This window comes from Mustelus asterias, chromosome 27 (assembly GCF_964213995.1).
Source record: "Mustelus asterias chromosome 27, sMusAst1.hap1.1, whole genome shotgun sequence".
Lineage (NCBI taxonomy): Eukaryota > Metazoa > Chordata > Chondrichthyes > Carcharhiniformes > Triakidae > Mustelus > Mustelus asterias.
In genome coordinates this window covers 6,753,981-6,767,505 of record NC_135827.1, presented here as the reverse complement: position 1 = coordinate 6,767,505, position 13,525 = coordinate 6,753,981, and the positions used below count along the sequence as shown (strand labels likewise).

At 47.9% G+C, this 13,525-nt stretch overlaps 1 protein-coding gene across 2 annotated transcripts in view; it reads left to right on the top strand.

The window, feature by feature from the left end:
- The first annotated feature begins 664 nt into the window (after positions 1-664).
- Positions 665-13,525, top strand: part of LOC144480067 (CMP-N-acetylneuraminate-beta-galactosamide-alpha-2,3-sialyltransferase 4-like) — a 186,324-nt gene continuing 173,463 nt past the window's right edge. The window contains exon 1 of one of the 2 annotated variants that reach the window (XM_078199251.1): positions 665-865. The gene's annotated coding sequence lies outside the window, so the exon portion shown is untranslated. The remainder of the gene's footprint in view (positions 866-13,525) is intronic. The other variant, XM_078199259.1, reaches the window with a different exon arrangement.

Sequence of the window (13,525 nt, the reverse complement as noted above, 5' to 3'; positions counted from 1 at the left end):
CTGCACCCCCTCCAAATCCTCCACATCCTTCCTGTAATGTAGTGACCAGAATTGAACGCAATACTCTAAGTGCGGCCTAACCAAAATTTTATAAAGCTGCAACTGTAAGATGCAGCAAATCCATCATTTGGATGAACTCCATAGGATACACAGACATTATATTAAACCTGATACAACATCGATAATTTCAAGTGGAACAATGGACATTTTAAAGACAGTATTATTTTAAAAGGTTACATTCAAGCAAAATGGCTGCAACCAGGCATTGGAATATGCAACACCACCAGACCATCCAAGGAGTGAACAAAGGGGACCATGGGTCGTGGCAAAGCTATCTGACAAGATTATGCAGGGGACTGTCTATAGCCGTGACCAACTACAGGAGAGATAATGGAAATGGTAATGAGTTTCACCCCAGCTATATAGAATAATGCCTCCACTAATGGGAAAACATTTAACAGTTCCAGGAAATGACCTTGGGACACTTACCGGCCCATCAGACACCTCCTAAAACAGTTTGGGCTCTTTGTCATTGAAACGGATCCAATCAGTTTCATCCTGTAAGTACTTTGCACCCCATTGTTTTGAAACTGATCGATGGGAGGAGTCAGCCAATTTGATTAAGGAAACTGTCTTTTAAAATAATATCGAACTCTGGCCAAGAGGACACACAAGGAGGAGAGAGGTCATTGACCTTTCAGCGGTTAACTCGGAAAGGAGTTCTGTGAAGTTCGGGGCAGGAGAGTTGTGAAGTCGGGAAGGAGTGAATTCAGATGTCCAGCCAGCCAATTACTTCGTCGCAGAGGAAAGAACAAGGAAGATCCAGCAGCAAGGATCTTTTGCTTTTAAAACGATCCGAGGAGTGGTGAGTATATTTCTCAGCCTTCCAAAATTCCCCAGTTAGGTAAAGGTTAAGGAGGGGTCTAGGATTCTTCTTGTTTTTGTGTAAATTGTGTAAATCGTGTAATGCTAAGAATTTACATTGTGCCGTTAGAATTTTCTTTCCATAGCATAATGTTGTAGTGTCTGTGTTTTATTGACTGAGTTTGGTTGGAGTTATTCTTGAATAAATTATTTTTAAATTAACTTTGACTCGGCTCTCTCTCTCTCTCATCGCCCATCTTGGTGAGTCACTAAAAAGCCAGAACATAATTCCGGGTGATAGAACCGTAAAGGGGCCGAGCACTTTGAAACTGCTCACTCAAGGGGGTCTACTGGTCAGGAATAAGCAGTGGTCCCTTTCTCTTTCTCTCTCTTGTGAAGCTGTCCCACTGTGGCACTTCTGGGTTGTATTTTACCACCTACAAGAAAGAGAGACACACGGTCGTAGGTGGCCACCAGGGTAACTCATGTGGCGTAAGGGTGAGCTCATTGGTCAGGAATAAACAGCGAGTCTTTCTCCCGCTCTCTTGCGAAGCTGTCCCAGCGTGACACTTCCGGGTTGTGAGTTGAACACTGGCAGGAGAGAGAAAAAGGTTAAGAAAAAGGAGAGAGAAACCCACAGTTATCAGTGGCATCCATGGCCAGTCTGTGTGTGTGGAGTAAAAGGACCTTTACACAACATGACATCTTGACTCTTGTACTCAGTGCCCCGACCAATAAAGGCAAGCATGCCATATGCCTTCTTTACCACGCTGTCCATTTGTGTGGCCACTTTCAGGGAGCTATGGACTTGAAACCCAAGATCCCTCTGTACATCGATGCTGTTCAGGGTGCTGCCATTAACTGTATACTCACCCTTAACATGTGAACTCCCAAAGTGCCTCACACTTGCTCGGATTTCTCCGCCCATATCTGCAGCTGATCTATATCCCGCTGTATTCTTTGACAACCTTCTATGCTACCCACAACTCCACCTACCTTTGTGTCGTCTGAAAACTTACCAATCCACCCATCTATGTTTTAAGGAAGATATTTACTATCCATGGCATTCCAGAAGTGGCGGTGTCGTATAATGGCACATTACTCATGGCGGAAGAGTTACAAAGATTTCTCAAGTCCAATGGCATTCGCCATGTGAGGTCAACTCCTTACCACCCAGCTTCAAATGGACTGGCAGAATGTGCGTGCAAACAATTAAGTCTTCAGTAAAACAAAAACAGGTGAACAAGCTCCTTCCTTTTTGCTTGGCCAGTTTTCTATTATCATATAACACCACCCCAAGCGTGACCACAGGGGACAAGCCAGCTGAGTTACTGACGGGACGTCGGTTAAGAACACCAAAGATGTGCAGGTTAGGTTGATTGGCCATGCTTAAAAATTGCCCTTAGTGTCCTGAGATGCGTAGGTTAGAGGGATTAGTGGGTAAATATGTAGGGATATGGGGGTAGGGCCTGGGTGGGATTGTGGTCAGTGCAGACTCGATGGGCTGAATGGCCTCTTTCTGTTCTGTGGGGTTTCGATAAAAAAAACCCATTGGACATGATATTCCCAGATTTGGTAGGAAGGGTGAAGGCTAGGCAAACCTCTTGGAAGGAAAATCGCAATTCAGGGAGAAAAAAACAGAGAGAGGCGACCTTACCAAAAAATTCTAAGTACCGAATGATCGTGGAAACGGGAGAGAATCGAGGCAATCTTTCGGGTGCGCTCTCAGCTGCAACCTTACAAGACCGAATAAAAAAGAGCCCAGATTTGATTTTGTGTGTATTCTCACCAGGAAGCCGGCTGCTAAGGTCTAGGGACACCATTGCGCAGGCGCCCAGATCTCCCAGTGCATTGTGTATACAATGTACACAGTGCACCGTGAGATATCACACCTTCACCCGCCCACCCCCCCCCCCCCCGCTGTACATAACCCGCACCCCCCGATCACGGACCCACGTTTCACCGCCCCCCTGCCCCCCCGATCACCACCCCAGACTTCACCCCCTCCCCCCATCACCGTCCCAGACTTCACCTGCCGCCCCCACTCCTCCCCTCCCTGATCGCTGCTTGGTCGATGCCCACCCCCCCACCAATCCCCCTTCCCTCACCGTCTGCCTCCCCTATCATGGCCCTGCCGCCTTCAGGCCCTTCCCTCTTGGCACTGCCCGGTGCCAGCCACTAGATCCTAGGTTAATGAGCCTGCCTTTCCCGTCTGTCCAATCTCATCCTTTAAATGTAGAAGAGCCTACTACTGAACTCAAGTGCTCCACCCGAGCCTGAAAAGCTCCAGACCAATTCAATCTTTGATGAGTTTTCCAGTGGTTCTTCCTGATACCCTTTTTAACATCAGGCCCTGTTGTGTATCTTACTAACCCTATGAGCAGCGCAGCCCTTTAAGGGGATGGGACGTTTCCCGAGGACCAAGTTATTGGCGAGGATTCTATGGATTGTCCCGGCAGGAAGCTGACCCAATCAGAAGAAGGCGCGGACCACGGGTGGAGGAGGGACTGGCAGTTGGAGCCAGGAAGTCGGGTAGAGCAGTCACATTGTAAATTAGTCTGACCTTGTTGTTGTACATATATATTTCTTTATATATTTCTTTATTTGGCAATAAAATTTAAAAAAGCATCCTAAAAGAGGAGGGTAATCAGACAGACATCATTGTCCACATTGGTACAAATGATGTAGGCAGAAAGAGCAGGGAGGTCCTGCAAGAGCAATTTAGGGAGTTAGGCAGAAGGCTAAAAAGCAGGACCTCTAGGGTAGCGATCTCTGGATTACTCCCCGTGCCACGTGCCAGTGAGGCTAGGAACAGGGAGATTGTGCAGCTGAACACGTGGCTAAAGAACTGGTGCGGGAGGGAGGGTTTCAGATTCGTGGATCACTGGGAAGTCTTCCGGGGAGGATGGGACCTGTACAAGAAGGACGGGTTACACCTGAACTGGAGGGGTACCAATATCCTGGCTGGGAGGTTTGCTAGTGTGGTTCGGGTGGGTTTAAACTAATGTGGCAGGGGGGTGGGGATCAGAACAATAGGCCAGCAAGCGTAGAGACTGGGGACGAGCATGGGGCCAAGACAAGGCTATCTAAGAGGAAGAGCAATCTGGGGGAGGATGAACTCAGTGAGCCTGGAGGTCTGGAGTGCATCTGCATCAATGCAAGGAGCATAACGGGCAAGACAGATGAACTTAGAGCCTTAATGCTTGCGCGGAACTTGGATGTGGTTGCAGTGACGGAGATTTGGTTAAAAGAAGGACAGGACTGGCAGCTGAATATTCTGGAGTATAAGTGTTTTAGGCGAGACAGAGGAGGGGCGAGAAGAGGTGGGGGAGTAGCAATCCTGGTTAGGGAGCATATTACAACGGTACAGAGGGTGGACAATTTAGAAAGATCATGTAACGAGACACTGTGGGTAGAGCTCAGAAACAGGAAGGGCGCAGTCACTATGCTATGGGTATACTACAGGTCTCCCAACAGCGCACAGGAAGTTGAGGAACGGATATGTAAGGAGATTAAAATGCGAATCTCTCCAGCCAACCAGGTCTTAAAGATACAGACAATGTTCGCATTCTAATCAGTATTCTGTAACTTGATTTTGTGTCTCTGTATGCCCTGTTTGAAAGCAGATTTCCACTCCATCTGACGAAGGAGCAGCGCTCCAAAAGCTAATGGCATTTGCTACCAAATAAACCTGTTGGACTTTAACCTGGTGTTGTTAAAACTCTTACTGTGTTTACCCCAGTCCAACGCCGGCATCTCCACATTATGCCTAGTGGTGTTCCGCAGGGCTCTGTACTAGGACCTCTGCTGTTTGTGATATATATAAATATAGGTTGTTGAATCTCTGGAATTCTCTGCCCACTGAAGTGGTGGAGGCTACCTTGTTGAATGTGTTTAAATCACGGATAGATGGATTCCTGATCGGTAAGGGAATTAGGCGTTATAGGGATCAGGCGGGTAAGTGGAACTGATCCACTTCAGATCAGCCATGATCTTATTGAATGGTGGGGCAGGCTTGAGGGGCTAGATTGCCGATTGGATAGGTAACTGGCTATCTAACAGAAGACAGAGGGTGGTGGTGGATGGAAAATTTTCGGACTGGAAACCGGTTACCAGCGGAGTGCCACAGGGATCAGTGCTTGGTCCTCTGCTATTTGTCATTTTTATGAATGACTTGGAGGAGGGGGCTGAAGGGTGGATCAGTAAATTTGCTGATGACACCAAGATTGGTGGAGTAGTGGATGAGGTGGAGGGCTGTTGTAGGCTGCAAAGAGACATAGATAGGATGCAGAGCTGGGCTGAAAATGGCAAATGGAGTTTAACCCTGACAAATGCGAGGTGATTCATTTTCGTAGGACAAATTTAAATGTGGATTACAGGGTCAAAGGTCGGGTTCTGAAGAATGTGGAGGAACAGAGAGATCTTGGGGTTCATATCCATAGATCTCTGAAGGTTGCCACTCAAGTGTATAGAGCCGTGAAGAAGGCCTATAGTGTGTTGGCGTTCATTAACAGGGGGTTTGAGTTTAAGAGCCGTGGGGTTATGCTGCAACTGTACAGGACCTTGGTGAGACCACATTTGGAATATTGTGTGCAGTTCTGCTCACCTCACTATAAGAAGGACGTGGAGACACTGGAAAGAGTGCAGAGGAGATTTACAAGGATGCTGCCTGGTTTGGAGGGTAGGTCTTATGAGGAACGGTTGAGGGAACTTGGGCTTTTCTCTTTGGAGCGGAGGAGGTTGAGAGGAGACTTGATAGAGGTTTATAAGATGATGAGGGGGATAGATAGAGTGAACGGTCAAAGACTATTTCCTCGGGTGAATGGAGTGGTAACTAGGGGGCATAACTATAGGGTTCATGGTGGGAGATATAGGAAGGATGTGCGAGGTAGGTTTTTTACTCAGAGAGTGGTTGGGCTATGGAATGGACTGCCTGCAGGGATAGTGGTGTCAGAAACTTTAGGAACATTTAAGAAGCTATTGGATAGGCACATGGAGTACTTCGGGATGATAGGGAGGAAATAGCTTGATCTGGGTTTCAGACAAAGCTCGGCACAACAACGTGGGCCGAAGGGCCTGTTCTCTGCTGTACTGTTCTATGTTCTATGTTCTATGGCCTACTCCTGCTCCTATTTCTTATGTTCTTATGTTCTTATGATTTGGAAGAAGATGTAGCTGGTCTGATTAGTAAGTTTGCGGACGACACAAAGATTGCTGGAGTTGCGGATAGTGATGAACATTGTCAGAGAATACAGCAGGATATAGATAGGCTGGAAAATTGGGCGGAGAAATGGCAGATGGAATTTAATCCAGATAAATGTGAAGTGATGCATTTTGATAGAACTAATGCAGGGGGGAGCTATACAATAAATGGCAGAACCATCAGGAGTATAGACACACAGAGGGATCTGGGTGTGTAAGTCCACAGATCCTTAAAGGTGGCAGCACAGGTGGAAAAGGTGGTAAAGAAGGCATGTGGCATGCTTGCCTTTATTGGATGGGGCATAGAGTATAAAAGTTGGCATATGATGTTGCAGTTATATAGAACGTTGGTTAGGCCACATTTGGAATACTGCGCCCAGTTCTGGTCGCCACACTACCAGAAGGACGTGGAGGCTTTGGAGAGAGTGCAGAAAAGGTTTACCAGGATGTTGCCTGGTATGGAGGGTATTAGCTATGAGGAGAGATTGAGTAAACTAGGGTTGTTCTCCCTGGAAAGACGGAGGCTGAGGGGCGACCTAATAGAAGTTTATAAAATTATGAAGGGCATAGATAGGGTGAACATTTGGAAGCTTTTTCCCAGGTCAGAAATGAAACACAAGGGGTCACAAGTTCAAGGTAAGGGGGGCAAGGTTCAATACAGATATGTGGGGGATGTATTTTACACAGAGGGTGGTGGGGGCCTGGAATGCACTACCAAGCAAGGTGGTTGAGGCAGACACGCTGGGATCATTTAAGACTTATCTAGATAGCCACATGAACAGACTGGGATACAAACGGATGGTCTAGTTAGGAACACATGAGCGGTGCAGGCTTGGAGGGCCAAAGGGCCTGTTCCTGTGCTGTATTGTTCTTTGTTCTGAAGCCTATTGTTGATCCAATCCACACTGAGTCACCCTCGATCTATTACATGGAACATTGTGCGATAGATGCACCGACCAAATGAATGGGTGTGGTTTGGCTGATGGCAGTGCACTGATAGCATCTGCATGATCTGACAGCATAGATTTATTGGTATTAATATAATTTAACAATTATATTAATACCAGGCAGACCATCGTTAGGTCTGTGGGCAATTAAACTGGCAGTGAAATTTATTTATAACTTGATGCCAAACTCATATGGATGGTGAGTTTAAAATTAAACTAAGCAGGGTGTACAATGACATATATCTGACTTTCAAAGTCTTGAGGGTGGAGAGAACTTTGTTGTGCACCATTTGAAGGACAAAGGGGCCTTTCAGCAGACAGAACGTTGGACAGGAAAGCATAGACACACCAGCAACTCAAAGCTCACCACATGCTATGTCGGGAAAGGACAAACAACAGGTGTTCTTTACACATATCTAAAGTAGACAGTTTGTGGTTGCAAAGAAGAGGCATAATGTCTGCTTTTTACCTGTGTTGCAGCTTTGACTTCTCTTTGGACAGCTAGTATCAACACTGGTTACTAACTGTACACATCACTCAGCATAATCACTTCATTTCCGACCACAGTGTTGGTGACCTCTCCCTCGTGACCCTTCAGGTCCTCTCTAATCATCTCCCCATTCAGTTCCAAATTTCACACGCCTCCTATCGCCGCTCGGAGGACTGTCCTCCTGTGACCCGCAGTCCTCTTAACCGATCCTCAACAATATCGCTGACCTCATACCAAATTCCCCATCGAATCTTGATCATGGAATCCAAGTCCCACCCCTTCCTCCCTCAGGCCCCCATGATCCAGCCTGATCACCTGTCTGAAAATCGGGGCAGTAACCTGTCCAAGCACCACCTGCAGCACTATCTACATTCGAATGAAGTTTGAGGCACAAAACACTAAGCCTTTTGGACCTCCCCATTTGAGTGTGGACTGTTAGCACTGTGCACTGAGCTATTAGAGTCATAGTCATCGAGGTTTACAGCATGGAAACAGGCCCTTCGGCCCAACTTGTCCATGCCGCCCTTTTTTTTTAAACCCCTAAACTAATCCCAGTTGCCCGCATTTGGCCCATATCCCTCTATACCCATCTTAAACATGTAACTGTCTAAATGCTTTTTAATAGAATTGATTGAGCAAAAGCTGCAAGTTGAGCCTGGGGTCCCAGGCCTAGCCTGAAGGCCCAGATCCCAATGATGTAGGGGATTCTGCATTCCCACAGCTTATTCCTAGCCCGTGGGACACCCCGAGCGTTTTGAGGTGCTCCTACCCCTGGTTCTGTACTTGGAACTTATTAGCAGAGTGTGAGTAAAAAGGCAGGCAAGGCTTCTGATGCAAGGTCAAAAATAGGGTTTATTTCAAACAGGATGAAATCACCAAACTTACACCACATGTGGGGCGACACGGTGGCACAGTGGTTAGCACTGCTGCCTCACAGCGCCAGGGACCCGGGTTCGATTCCCGGCTTGGGTCACTGTCTGTGTGGAGTTTTCACGTTCTCCCTGTGTCTGCGTGGGTTTCCTCCGGGTGCTCTGGTTTCCTCCCACACTCCAAAGATGTGCGGGTTAGGTGGATTGGCCGTGCTAAATTGCCCCTTAGTCTCAGGGGGACTAGCTAGGATAAATGTATGGGGTTATGGGGATAGGGCCTGGGTGGGATTGTGGTCGGTGCAGACTCGATGGGCCGATTGGCCTCCTTCTGCACTGTAGAGATTCTGTGATTCTATAAACTTGGGTGAGGGAGGAAGTAGGAAACTTGCAAATGCTATGTATCATAAACATGCTTTCAAAATGCGGTTTTGCTGGTTGGAGGTACTGTATCCCGGACGGTGTTGAAGCCCTCAGCTGTGTTGCAGTTGGGGTGTGTTCTGTCCGTGTTTCTCTGGTGAGGTTTCTGCTGCTGATGTCGGCTCCTTGTTTTTCAAGCTTGATCTCGAGGCGCCTGGGTAGCTAAGCTTGAATCATCCTGGACTTCTGGAACTGGACTGCACCTCTTTCTTTTCTTAAAATAAAACTGAATTCTTGTGTTCTTCCACTCATATTATAGTTGCCCGGATGGGCTTATCTGCGTGCCCAATCTTGACTTGGTTTTGCCTTGCATTTTATGGTAACTGCTTTGGGGACGACCTGATTAGGTGAAAAGTGAATGAACTGAGGACAGTGTTTAATGGTTCAGTTCATGATGAAGAAGGGACAGATCTTCACTCGAATTACACTCGTCATTTAGTTCTTGACTCTGTCACTTCATTCCTGAATTAAACAGTTCCAGGATGTATTGAATAGAGACTTGATTGGTAACAAAACGGCCAGGAACCTCCAAGCTTTTATTAACTACTTACAACAGGGATAGATAGCACATGACTCCTTCCAGAACCTTCTCTCTCTGATTTCCAGTAACATGTCACTGATGATGTATGGCTATGTATTGCTGTGAGGCAAAATGTCATTGAGGATAGCAATAACCACCAGAAGAGTGGGCCTGTGTAGTCATTTGACCTCGATCTACCGAGTGGAATCATCAACAACGATAAACAGACAAAAAGGTCCATCTCGAGGTGATCCCCTGGTTAGGTTGAGAATGGGGACACCATCAGTGCCTGTCTTGTGTATGGATGGCACAATTAGAACAATTGGAAATCATGTCTACCATAATGCTGGAGATACCTGGCCATCAGACCGAATTGTGGGTCCTAGCCCTGTGATACCCTGGCACAGCGATTGGAGAATGACAATCCAGTCACTGTCAATGAACAAGTCATCCAAGAGGCTACGGTGGCGTTGCTATTCAAAGTACTGCTTTGGAAGATGGCTGCTAGGTACTTATGCAGGCCATCCAATAGCACAGTCCTCTTCTATCCGTGCACAGTTGGTATCAACTTTCTAAACTAATTGAATTTCCTCTACTTTCTGGGTGGTCACCAGAAGGGACTTAGTGGACGAGAGGACATAAAACTCCACCCCGCCAGCAAAGTGTACATCAGTTTGTGCAGGGGCTCCCACAGGTATGCAGGACACAGAATCAGCTGTGCTCTGGTGTTTATCCCGGATGTCTTCCGTATTGGCATCAAACCTCATGGTCTGTAATTGAATCCTTTTAGTTATTTTTTTATTCATTCATGGGACATGGGCATTGCTGGCTGGGCCAGCATCTATTACCCAACCGCAGTTGCCCTTGAACTAAGTAGCTCACTCAGCCATTTCAGAGGGCAGTTGAGAGTCAACCACATTGCTGTGGATCGTGAGTCACATGTAGGCCAGCCTATATCGCAAGGGGGATAGAATATAAAAGCAGAATGTCTTGCTGCATCTGTACAGGGCATTGGTGAGGCCGCAGCTGGAATACTGTGCGCAGTATTGGTCCCCTTATTTGCGGAAGGATATATTGGCCTTGGAGGGAGTGCAGAGAAGGTTCACCAGGTTGATACCAGAGATGAGGGGTGTTGATTATGAAGGGAGACTGAACAGATTGGGTTTGTACTCGTTGGAATTTAGAAGGCTGAGGGGGGATCTTATAGAGACCTATAAGATAATGAAGGGGCTGGATAGGGTAGAGGTGGAGAGATTCTTTCCACTTAGAAAGGAAAATAGAACTAGAGGGCACAGCCTCAAAATAAAGGGGGGTCAGTTTAGGACAGAGTTGAGGAGGAACGTCTTCTCTCAGAGGGTGGTGAATCTCTGGAATTCTCTGCCCACTGAAGTGGTGGAGGCTACCTCGTTGAATATGTTTAAATCACGGATAGATGGATTCCTGATCGGTAAGGGAATTAGGGGTTATAGGGATCGGGCGGGTAAGTGGAACTGATCCACTTCAGATCAGCCATGATCTTATTGAATGGTGGGGCAGGCTCGAGGGGCTAGATGACCTACTCCTGCTCCCATTTCTTATGTTCTTATGTAAGGACAGCAGATTTCCTTCCCTAAAGAACATGAGTGAACCAGATGGGTTTTTACGACAATCCACAATGGTTTCATGGTCATCAGTAGATTCTTAATTCCGGATTTTTATTGAATTCAAGTTCCACCATCTGCCTTGGTGGGATTTGAACCCAGGTCCCCTGGGTCTCTGGGTTACTCATCCAGTGAATGCGAAGTGGCACCTTCGTCAGTTTTTTGGTGTTAAGGACGTCACTTTGTGTTCCTCTGTACCTTCTATTTCTTGAATGGTGATTCATCTAATTAGTTTCTCTTTAAATGTTTGTGTCGGAGGCTTTTGGCTGGTTACCACTATGAGTGCTGAGCCATGGATGGTCAGCACTATGGGTGTTTGTAGATATGTTACTGTTGTCACTATTGGGATTAGGGTTGGGCTGTTCTACCTGTTGATATTGTTCTGTGGTACACTCCAGTTGGCTCCGCCTACCAGGGGAAGTATAAAGGTCACTGCACTGCCTGGAGACCCTTTAGTCTGGGATTGTATTGTATATAGTGTGCTCCATTCTTGTCAGTAATAAAAGCCTTTATTTCCCGGGTACAATCTAGCCTCCCGAGTGATTTAATCGCGCATCAATTTTATTACTGACAAAATTTTGAAAACCATGGAGCAAATGTTGAAACCCGATCGGCTTAATTTAGATCCACGTGCGGCAGGAGCGTCGAACACTTTCGACCATTGGTTAAAGTATTTTCAAGACTACATCGATGCCTCAACAGCCATTCAAAACGACGCCGATAGACTGCGGGTCCTCCACGCGAGGGTAAGCGACACCATATACTCATCAATCCGCGATGCCCAAGACTACAAAGGGGCCATCGAACTACTTAAGAAACGGTACAACAAACCGCCAAACGAGATCCATGCTCGACACCTTCTAGCCACTCGATGGCGGCAGCCCGGCGAAACAACAGAACAGTACCTGTGTGAACTTCAGCAGCTAGCCAGAGCCTGCAACTGCAAGCCAGTGTCGGCGGCCCAGTATACGAACGACTTGATCCGCGATGCATTCGTGGCGGGAATCGGCTCGTCGTACATTCGCCTTCGGCTGCTAGAGCAAGGTAACCTAGACCTCGCTAAGACAGTAGAATTGGCTGACGCTATGGAGACGGCCTCCAGAAGTCTAGAAACGTATCCCACTGACCACGTGGGAACATCGTGGCAAGTACAGCCACCGACTCTACTTTATTCAGCGGCTCCGAAAAACTGCGCGATTGTGTTTCCAACCTCGGACCTGATGACAGTGGCAGCTCCAGGAGGCCCGCGGTGTTACTTCTGTGGATTGCCGAAACACCCTTGGTAGCAATGTCCAGCTAGAATGGTATTTTGCTCTGCGTGTGGAAAGAAAGGGCATTATGCCAAAGTCTGCAGGGCCAAACCACCCTCCAAACATAGCAGTGTGGCGTGTGATTCTCCTGAGCCTGTCTCCTTGTCTCCAGCGTCTTCGAGGTCTTCCACCAAGTGCGATTCCAGAGCGCCGCCATTCCTGACGACGGAGACGCAAGACACGTGCGACCTGCAGGGGCCGCCACTTTTAGCGCCACCGACCACGTGCGATCCATGGGCGCAGCCATTTTGGTTGGCACCGACCGCGGACGACCAGCAGGGGTCATCATCAACCATCTCAGCTGCCTGCAGTGGCACCCAAGACCCAACAGTGGCGTTAATCATCCTGGACCAGGCCAAGCCTCACAGACTCGACAAGTCCATGATGGGCATAGAAGTAAATGGACGCCAAATTCATTGTTTGTTTGACAGCGGGAGCACGGAGAGCTTCATTCACCCTGACACCGTGAAATGGTGCGGTCTCCGAGTACCGACTGTCAGACAGACAATTTCGATGGCGTCGAGGTCCCGGTCTGTTACCGTGCTAGGGAGCTGCGTGGTCAACCTGACGGTGCGGGGCACAGTTTACGAGAACTTCAGGCTCCTTGTGTTACCGCACCTTTGCGCTCCGATGCTCCTGGGACTCGACTTTATGGTCCACCTGAGGAGTGTAACCCTGCAGTACGATGGGCCACTCCCTCCACTTTCAGTGGGAGCACAGCAGCCTCCAAATTGCCCAGCGCGCTCCACGTGTAGCCTCTCGACAGTCAGAATCACCCCACCATCTTTATTCGAGAATCTCGTGCCAGGCTGCAAGCCCATCGCAACCAAAAGCAGGCGTTACAGCGCTGAGGATCGGATCTTTATTCGATCTGAAGTTCAGCGGCTCCTCAGGGAAGGGATCATCCAACCTAGCTCTAGTCCATGGAGAGCGCAAGTAGTGGTGGTTAAAACTGGAAACAAACCCCGGATGGTCATAGTCTATAGTCAGACCATTAATAGATATACGCAGCTGGATGCGTATCCTCTCCCGCGCATATCTGACATGGTCAACCAGATTGCGCAGTACCGGGTGTTCTCCACCATTGACTTGAAGTCAGCTTACCACCAGCTCCCCATTCGCCCAGAGGACCGAAAATACACGGCCTTTGAGGCGGATGGTCGTCTTTATCACTTTTTAAGGGTCCCCTTTGGCGTCACGAATGGGGTCTCGGTCTTCCAGCGTGCAATGGACCGAATGGTGGACCAGAACGGGCTGCGGGCTACC